This window comes from Bidens hawaiensis, unplaced genomic scaffold (genome assembly GCF_021521415.1).
Source record: "Bidens hawaiensis isolate Kalapana, Puna unplaced genomic scaffold, B.hawaiensis_p1.1 tig00020241_1, whole genome shotgun sequence".
NCBI lineage: Eukaryota > Viridiplantae > Streptophyta > Magnoliopsida > Asterales > Asteraceae > Bidens > Bidens hawaiensis.
In genome coordinates this window covers 268,141-279,101 of record NW_027493082.1, presented here as the reverse complement: position 1 = coordinate 279,101, position 10,961 = coordinate 268,141, and positions in this window count along the sequence as shown.

The following is a 10,961-nucleotide window of genomic DNA, read 5'->3' as shown; positions in this document are numbered from 1 at the left end:
AACCGGGGTTATAACGGTAAAGGCAATAAGAAGGTTACTATTGCTGCCAAGCATGCCACCAACACTAATAGAAATGTTTCAAAAGCACCACCGCCTCCTCCTGATGAGCACCAGTGCTACAAGTGCAATAAGATGGGGCACTGGACGCGTAACTGCCCCGAGCATCTAGCTGAGCTAGCAAAGAAGAGGGCCAGTGGTGAAGGCTCCTCTAAAGGTATTTCCATATACGTTATTGAACTTTTCAATGTTTCTAGCAACACATGGGTATTTGATACCGGATATGGTTACCACATCGTTAATGTCTTGCAGGAACCTGAAAAACTAGAAGAAACTGAAACAAGGCAGCATGGAACTCATCGTTGGTGATGGAAAGAGAGTCCCAGTTCTTGCAACTGACACATATCGTATTGCTTGTCCGTCTGGCCTTGTAGTTACTTTGAATAACTGTTTGTTTTCACTGGTTTGACCAGAAACATTATTTCAGTTTCTTTACTTTTTGAACAAGGATTTAAGTACATTTTTAATGGTATTGCTATTTCTGCTTACTTGAATGATATCTTTTATTTTGAGGCTAAACCTCAAAATGATATTTATGAGATTGATGTTCAAATTAACAATAATGTATTTAATCTTTCTAAACGTATCCGATCTGGCATCAATGATACGTTTCTATGGCATTGCCTACTTGGTCACATAAGCAAGGCACGAGTTAAAAGACTCCAATCAGAAGGGATTCTTGAACATGACCAGACTCTTTTGACGACTTTGAGTCTTGTTTAGCTGGCAAACTCGCCAAGGACTCCTTCACTCATAAAAGTGAACGAGCAAAGGATCTGTTAGGACTTATACATATTGATGTATGCGGCCCTTTCAGAACCATGTCTAGAAACCATGAAAGATACTTCGTTTCTCTTATTGACGATTATAGTCGATATGCTCATGTGTATCTTATGAAACATAAACATGAAACTTTTGAAAAGTTCAAAGAGTTTCAAAACGAAGTGGAAAACCAACTCGGAAAAACTATTAAAAAGCTTCGATCAGATCGAGGTGGAGAGTATCTCAGCTCAGAGATCATCAATCATCTAAAAAAGCTTGGAATTGTTTCACAGCTCACTCCACCCGACACACCCCAACATAATGGCATGAGCGAGAAGAGAAATCGAACCTTGCTAAACATGGTCCGATCGATGACGTGTAGAACTAACTTGCCTCACGCATTTTGGAGCTTTGCCCTTATGACCGCAGCCCGCATTGTTAATCTGGCTCCAACTAAAAAGGTAAAAAAAACCCCATATGAGATATGGCATGGGCGTAAACCCAATTTGTCTTTCCTTAGAGTATGGGGATGCGATGCTTATGTCACCAGTGATTCTGATGACAAACTCGATCCCCGCAGTGTAAAAGTTGTTTTCGTTGGATACTGGAACCAAAGCGGATATTATTTATTCCACCCTGATACAAATTTGATTTCTATCAAAAGGAAGGGCCACTTCCTCGAGAAAGAAATTCTCGATCGAGGAACTGGGAATAATATTGTTGATCTTGAAGAAATTCGAGAACCACAAACAACCGCTGAGGAAGTTGGAGCGTCTGATCAACAAGGTGTTGTTGTTGACACATCAGACATAAGCACGAGCGTTCACAGAAGTAGTAGGACTCCCATAACAAATCCTAGATACCTATGGCATCTGGATGGTCCCGAAGTCCTATTAGTAGCCGAGTCAAATGACGAACCTACTAACTACAAATCTGTTGTCTTAGATCCGGAATCTGAGAAATGGCAAGAAGCCATGAACGCCGAGATGCAATCTATGAATGACAATCAAGTCTGGAACTTGGTTGAGCTACCCCCGATGGTCGGGCAGTAGGGAGCAAGTGGATTTTCAAAAGAGAAACCGAAATGTATGGAAATGTACAGACCTATAAAGCACGGATAGTAGCGAAAGGTTTTACTCAAACTCAAGGGCTTGACTATGATGAAACCTTCTCGCCCGTTGCTATGACTAAGTCAATAAGAATATTACTTGCCATAGCCGCATATTATGACTACGAGATATGTCAAATGGATATCAAAACCGCTTTTCTTAATGGATACCTTTCGGAAGATGTCTATATGGTTCAGCCTGAAGGTTTTGTCGATCCTAAATATCCTAATAGGGTGTGCAAACTGAATAAGTCCATTTATGGACTCAAACAAGCATCTCGCAGTTGGAATCTACATTTTGATGAGAAAATCAAAGAGTTTGGTTCTATCAAAAATGAAGATGAGCCTTGTGTTTACAGATGGCTAGTGGGAGCACTATATCATTCCTCATCCTATATGTGGATGATATACTGATAATTGGAAACAACATTCATATGCTTAAGGAAGTTAAGCACTGGTTGGGATCTTGTTTCGCAATGAAAGATCTTGGTGAAGCTGCTTATATTCTGGGAATCAAGATCTACCGAGATAGGTCTAAGCGGCTTCTAGGGCTAAGTCAATATACATACATAGACAAGGTCATGGCACACTTCTCAATGGACAACTCCAAGAAAGGAGCTTTTCCCATTGCTAAAGCAACCGTGTTAAGAAAATCGCAATCTCCAACAACGGACATTGAGACAAAGCACATGCAAGCAATTCCATATGCTTCAGCGATTGGCTCTATCATGTATGCTATGTTATGCACTAGACCTGACGTCTCGTATGCTTTAAGCACGACCAGCCGTTTTCAGCAGAGTCCTGGCGTTGCCCATTGGACTGCAGTAAAGAACATTTTAAGGTACTTGAAAAGGACCAAAGAAATGTTCTTGGTGTTTAGAGGAGTGGAAGAAGAGCTCACTGTAAGGTGTTACACTGATGCTAGCTTCCAGACTGACCAAGATGATTCTCGCTCACAATCAGGATTTGTATTCACTCTTAATGGAGGAGCTATTTATTGGAAAAGCTCCAAGAAGAGTGTGGTGGCAGATTCCACCACTGAGTCTGAATACATAGCTGCATCAGATGCTGCTAAGGAAGCTGCTAGGATGAAGAAGTTCATCACTGACCTCGATGTGGTTCCGAGTATTCATAAACCAATCGAGGTGTTCTATGATAACAAAGGTGCTGTTGCTCAGGCCAAAGAGCCCATATATCATCACAGAGTGTAACAACGTGAAAATTTCGAGTTTAAAGTATCAACTTTCCAAAGTCTAGGGACTAAAATTTCCAAATTCCAAAGTTGAGGGTTTAATTTGAAAATTCTGATTTCCTGACCCATCGCGCTACGCGATGAGTCAGAGGAGAGCCCCATCGCGTATCGCGATGGGGTACCTGACACAACGTGACACGTGTTACCACGTGGCAACACTGCTGCCATGTGTTGCCACGTGTAGCGGTGCCTGCCACGTGTCAAATCGTGGCAAGTCTACGCTGTGAGTCAGCAGACCTATATCGCGATACGCGATAGGTCTGCAGAGGAACCTATCGCGTATCGCGATAGGAACCAATTTCAAGTCTATAAATAGCAAGGTCCGGGCTTCACATTTTGCACACCAAAACTCAGTTCACATCTCTCTCTCTAACATCTCTCTAAGTCCCGACAATCATATAAACGATTTGCCTCGATAAGAGTGCCCCGATCTCATGTTTGTGTACACCGTTTCCTCGAAGTTTGTGCCACCCTCCACCCTCAATCATCAAGAAGGCGTTGTTATGGCAATGAGTCCCGAAAGACGTGCCGACGTGTGTTGAAGTTGGCATATCAAAGTTGATCGAGAAAAGTAAAGCGGCGTCGGAGTGCTGCTCAATTCTCTAGGGTTTCTATACGCCACTTAAGGTTAGTCGTAATATCGAATTCAATATAATTTAATATTATATTCAAGGCTTAAGCCTTAAGTCGAGGTTATACTCGATACATCGATAAAAGAAAAATAAACATAACAAAGAAACGAATGAAACTATGATTATGAATATTATTGGATACATATATATATATATGTGTAAGTATATGTGTAAATATTCTTTGTTATGAAATATTATTTAATGAATAAAGAGTATTCTTAAATAATAAAGAAAATAATTACGTTTCTTTGAGAAGAAGAAACGTCGGGTTTCTAAATATAAACTAAAGGTTTATAAACTTACTTTTAAACTAAAGGTTTTTAAGTAAACAAAGAATTGAACTAAAGGTTCAATCGAGGATTGAGATATAAGACTAAAGGTCTTAAGCCGGATCGTGTATCCGACTAACAAATATTTATACTCGTACTATAGGTGCGAGATAAAGAAAGGGAAAGACCCTTGGAAGGTGAGTGAAGCCGATCCTAAAGAGACAAGGTGAATACGCCCCAAAACTTTTATTTATTTAAAATGAGTCAAACATGTTATTTGAAATTGTTTACAAGGAACTATATGTTCCTAAAACCGTTATAAATAAAGGGTATAAACCTAGCCCTCAGGCTGTGGTATACGTATGTCTGGATCCTTACATAGGTGGTACTATGCGATGTATGGGCATGATCGCACCACCCTTGGTCGTAGGACGCTCTCCTGCAGGGAGTACGAACTTATGTGTATATTTACAGGTACTTAACTAAGTCGAACGCTGCGGTGTTTGCTGAGGTGACCTAGCGTAGAGGCTCATATTTATAATGTGTTATTTGACTTTGTTATTCCTAATCCACGTTGGGCCGAGGCAGGCGTAGTCTCGAGGGGTAATAAAGTAAAAGAGTTATTTATGCGTCAGCGTGTTCACCAGAATTCGTTGCTGACGTATTTTCTTACATTTTGCAGGTGAACAAAGCTAGAGCTTGGCATGACGAAGTACTAATATCCGATGGCTCGGATTCTTTTTGTGAACTTAATGTTTTAATGTGGTGGTTTTGTAAACATAAACAAATAACCTTTTGTTAACTTAAAACGGGTATTTACAATCCCGTCTTTTGAATATATTTAAATGTTACACTTTTGATCCTTATAGTTTTAAAAGACTTCCGCAAACTAACGCAACTCTGATTTATTTACAAACACGATACCAAGTTATGGGTCGCACTCCTAGGCCCTGGAGGGGGGTGTGACACAGAGCCAAGCACATTCTAAGAAAGTTCCACCTTATACGGGAAATACTGGAACGAGGTCACATCATAATAAGCAAGGTAGACACAGATCAAAACCTAGCAGACCCGTTCACAAAGGCGATGACTCAGGACAAGCATGACCAACACAGGGATGCTACCGGTCTTAGATTAGCTAGTAATTTGTTTTAATTTCGTATTTGAATGCATGAACATTTAAACAGTTATACTTTTGTGTTCACTTTTGATTTAATGGTTAAATGCAAACGTTGAATATTATAACAGTGTTCATTTTAATACATTTAATCCATGACTATTGTATTCTAAATTATCCGTAGTTGGTTAGACTCGTGGGAGCGATTCTGAATTAAGACTATTCTGACTTTGGATTCAAAGAGTTGACTTCCAAACTCACAGACCTCATTATGAATGACGTTGGATGTAACCCGCATCAAATCATCTTCATGGATCTTAGTCATAAGATCCATTTGATATTGGTATGCTCATTTAGTATCCTTAGACTTGAGATACGTATTGGAACTCTCATTTACCAAAGGTATTCTTTGATCAGTGTAAACCGCTGTCGCGTAACTGCCAGTCATAAAGGAAATGGTTGGGAATATTCTGAAGTTCAGTGGGAGTTGTATGTAATCAAGATGGGATTATGTACTCTTACAAGATATGTAACAGTTAGACATCTTGGCGCCTTCGTTGATTCAAACTGGTAAAGTGTGAGGCCTCACCCAAACTTACTGTGTGTTTGATTGGACCACTTTGACTCGAGAACGAAAACGATAATGATTGAACGCCATATGATATTGATCTGATCCATGTCTCATTGTTCAATTGGTGTCTTATACAGAAAGGATAGATGACAACAATTACGATAAGTCCATTATCTTGCAATAGTGTATTCCAAGATCTTTTGGTTAATGAATTTAAAGTGTCATAACTTGTTGGGGGCAGCCATGTATAGCTAGAGCACCGCTGACTGTCTGCGTTAAGGATATTAATTAAAAGTCGTCCAAGTGGGATACTGTTGGAAATAGTGGACTGGTTCGGTTAATTTAACGCGGCCGACCGAGTTACGACCTATGAGAGTTACCTTGGGAAACAAACTAAAACCCGCTTAAATTGTTAACCGGTAAACGATGAATATAAATATGACAGAATTATTATTTATAATAGTTATAAATAATATAGTTTATTTACTAATTAAATAAACTGGTTTGGGCTTTAAACGAGAGTTGAAACTAGTTGGACTTTAGGCCCGGTTATGATTTAATATTGATAGTTTGAGATTATTTATATAAATATTCTCATATAATATTAAACAATAGAACAAAAACCTACGTTTTTGGTTGATTAGCCTCTAAAAAAAGTGGAGCCATACAACACTAAACCACCTCGTCACTTTTCGTCAGCTTAACAGAAACAAGCAAACAAGCACCATCATCGGCTGCTTTAAGGAGCCACCAGTTGGTGCTGTAGCTTGCCGCAAACCACCACCGAATGACCGTCGTTCGCCGCCATTTAGTACGCCACTGCCACTGCTGCTGTAACGCACCACCGCCACCGATCGTTTCTTCGGTTCGTCGAGTAGCACTCGTTCTTTGAACCTCGGTCTCTCAACCGGTTATTCATTAACCGAGGTAAACTTAATTATTGTCGATTTAGATTTATGTTTCTTTGGTTGTTTCGTATCGTGCTCTAATTGTTTGTAACCGGATCCTGTACGGTTACGTTAAATGGTGATTACTCGATTTTGTATTCCGCTGCGTATTCTATTATTAATGTGATTAATAATTATGAAACAAAATTTATTGAACCGGGTTTAAAAGTTAAACCCTTGACTGATCACCACTGTAACCCAACACCTACGCGTCTCACGTCCACCACTTCTTAGCTGTTACTATGGCAAGCACAAAAAAGTCTGACAACAAGGCTAACAAGAAGGCTACTGCATCCGTTTTTATTGACCCGGTTCGTGTTGAAGATGACCCTGAAGTTGTTGCGGTCCTCGAGCGTACCCGCAACAAAGAAGTATGGAAGAATTGGGATTTGGTTATATTGATGAGTGGTGATACTAAGGCTCGTTGTAAATTCTGTGGCACTTTCTTAAAGCACGATTCTAACTCGACATTAAAAGAGCACATCGACAACAAATTTTAAAAGGCCTTGAAAGAATTTCACGCAACCGACCAAGTCGAATTGGGTCAAGATGGTACACTCTTTCGTTACAACATGAACCGGGTTCAAGATAGAATGACAAAGTTCGTTATTCAACAAGGTTTTCTATTTAACCACTTTGACAACCCAGAGTTGACGGCCTTGATTCGAGAAACTCTACAACCGCGATACACACATGTAAGTCGTACTACCCTTAGAAATGTCATTGTATCAAATTGTGGGAGTGTGCAAAAAAAGAGTTAATCGACCTTTTTCAAACTTTACAATCGATTGTGAGTTTAACTAGTGTTGTTTGGTTGGCACCACACAGGTTATCCGAATTATACATTTGTTTCACCGCTCATTGGGTTGATCCGGTGTCTTGGCAATTGACGAAACGCACCATCGCTTTTGTAACATCCCCAAAATTTCGATCTAAATTTGACAACTTAGGAAAGTTGAGGGATCAAAAATAATATATAGACGAGTCATGTGAAAATATTAAATAAGGAAGTATAAGAAAAATAAGGAAATAAAAATATTTCCTAAGTTAAGTTTTCCCACATAAAGGAGATAAGAAAAGAAACTCCATCTCACATGAAAGGATGTAAGAAAGTGTAAGCACTTTACTTGGGTAGAAATAAGGAATATAACTTTCATCCCACATGGAAAGTGGTAAAGAAATGGAAGCTCTTTATAAGAGATAAAGTTTCCATAGTAATATTCTTTTATGACAAGCATGCACCTAGTGGTCCTAGCGGAGGGTGTGTAGCAACCGACGCGCACACGCACGGGCTCGGGCGAGGACGAGGACGAGGATGAGGATGATGGAGGCGGCGACGGCGAAAGGCGTTGGGCGCAATGTGGCGATTTGATGGCGCACTTTGCACTTCGCACGCTCGCGCCGCCGCCTTATTTTTTTTGGACAACGAGAGTTAGACCCAGAAATGACAAGCTACTAAAGTTAAGGGACTAAAAATGAAAAATAATATCCAGGGACCCATCGCGATACGCGATGAGTCCAAGAACATGGCCATCGCGTATCGCGATGATCCGTGATGACTCAGGGACACGTGTCACACCCAGGTGACACATGGCAGCAGGATAGGACACGTGGCAGACGTGTCAGGCCACATGGCGACACGTGGCAATGTCTGACGACATGTATCATCGCGATACGCGATGACCATGAGAAAGGGGCTCGTCACATATCGCGATGGGACCAGAAATCAGCTATAAAAGGGGAAGCCACGGGCTCGTTCACACACACACATTCCCACACTCTCTATAGAATTTACACTCTCTACCTCGGTTTACGTGACAAGCACCGTTTTGCGTGCCACCGACCCGATAATCATCACCTCGTAATCCGTGCCAAATACTCGGTGTTTCCTCGAAGTGTGTGCCACCCAAGAGTAGCCGACATTCCGTCTTGAAGTACGTGCACGACCTGGTGATATGAACATCGCCTCGAGTTGCGTGCCAAGGAAAGTTGATCAAGAACGCCTCGATAAACGTGCATATTGTAGAAGTGCTGCTCGTATAAGCTTAGGAATATCTAACTCTAAATACCCATACGAGGTAGGGGTTCTGCCTAAGTTATTATTATATTGTTATAAAGGGCTTAAGACCATAGTCGGAGACATAGACGAACCTTGATTATAATTTAGTATTATATAACTTTTCTTAAGCAAAGGTTATAGTCAAAATATTGTTTCTTTTTTATTAAGAAACGTAAGCAAGTATATACAAAGGGTATAATTAAAATAGTATTTCTTTATTAATAAGAAATATAATATTCGAATAATATAGTTAAGAAATTATGTTTCTTCTTGAAGAAGAACCTCAGTATAGATGTTTATTCCTGAAGAAGAAACGAGTATATGATTGGTAAATAAGCAAGAGGACTAAAGGTCCTAATGCTTTATACAAACAAATGTTTTTATCAAGGTTAAAGCTATACAAAACGGACTAAAGGTCTGAAGCTAGATCGATGATCTAGTTATTTATACAAAGGTTATTCTCGTACTATAGGCCCGAGATAACAGAACAAGAAGAAGAAAATAGAAACTGATTATAAACAGTAAAGGTGAATACGCCCCATACCTTTTACAAACTCTTTTAGAGTCAGAATGTTTGCATAGGATTTACGAATCCTTAAAACTTTGTGTTACAATAATAAGAAACATACACTTTGATTAAGACTATACATGTGTTAGGATCCATTCATACATGGTGACTCGGCATTTCCCCGAGGCCATGCATAACATCAACATGCCTCTGAAGGTCTACGGGACTGTTCAAAGAAATGATATTGTGAATATAATTAATTGTACAAGGTACTTAGGGTAATTTGATCACAATGTAGTTGGGTGCCTAATGAGTAGTCACAAAGGTATTATTGTTGGTTTCCCAAAGGTATTGAAAATTTTTTTTGAAGAGTCAGCGTCATTCACCAGCTGTGTGCTGACGTATTTTCTAACTATTTTACAGGAAAACAGAAAGGTTAGAACAGATAAGCAAGACAAGATAGAAGATTGGAGAACTAGTCATTAGATGTTATCTGATTGCTCAGATATTTTAAATTAAAATATTGTAAAGAATTATGTTTTCTAAAGAAAGATATTTGAAATATCAAACGGATATTTAAACCCGAGTTTTCAATTATAATATTATATTTAAGACTTCCGCTGAAAAGAACTTATTTTCTCAAACATGCTTTGAAAGGATATTTTAATCCAACATTTTATAAATGAATATTTTATATTAAAAGACTTCCGCTAAACAAACCCGCAACTCTAATTTATTTACAAAACATGTACCAACTATTGGTCACACGCCTAGGCCCTAAGTCGGGGTGCGACAGGTTGGTATCAGAGCCATCAATCTTAGAGAATTAGGTATTTGATTATACCCTTTGATTAAGGATAAGTTTTGAAAACTTATTATACAAATATTTATTCAAACAAACTAGATACTTAGTTGAAAAGTATCAAGAAATTATTCAAAACTAATACGGATAAGATATAAACAATACAAATAAGATATGAGCGTCTCCCTATCCTTAAAACTAACCTTGCGCAGATATCCAATTGTCAATCCAGCCAAGGATCATGTCAACCTCGATCTGGTAAAGGATTTATGGGAATGTATTTTCTCCCAATTCCTGTATCTAGCGATGAAAACTCATACCAAACAACAATGGAGGAAGATTCAGATTCATTTGATTCTGACATTCCACTAGCTCAGATAATTCCAAATCAAAACACATATAGAGCAGGATCAAGAAGATCAAAGAAACCAATTATGCCAAAGGAAAAAAGAAGTAATAATTTATCCGGAAGAATATACTCTAGAGCAAGAATATTTTCCGGCAACTCAAGATTCTTACTTTTTTTCACACTCAAAATAAAGACACAATGAAAGAAATGGAGGTGGAAGAAAAAGAAAAGGAGACTAGCAAAAACATCAAGAAAGATAGCGAGATCAAGAAATTTGTCACTCGCTGGAAGAAATAGAACCTTAGTAATTGTAGAGAGTATAATTGTAACAAATAATATGCACTCTTATAACTATAATAAGATATATAAAAGATATGTTTTGAATTCTTCGAATATTAGACTTATCTTTTAAATTTTTTTTATTGTAGTATGTCAAGAGAAGAAAGTGCAAACTCTCACAATAGTCCTCTTAAGAAAACTGGAAATGAAGAAAACATTGAAAATAAAAATAATGAAATTCCCGCCCAA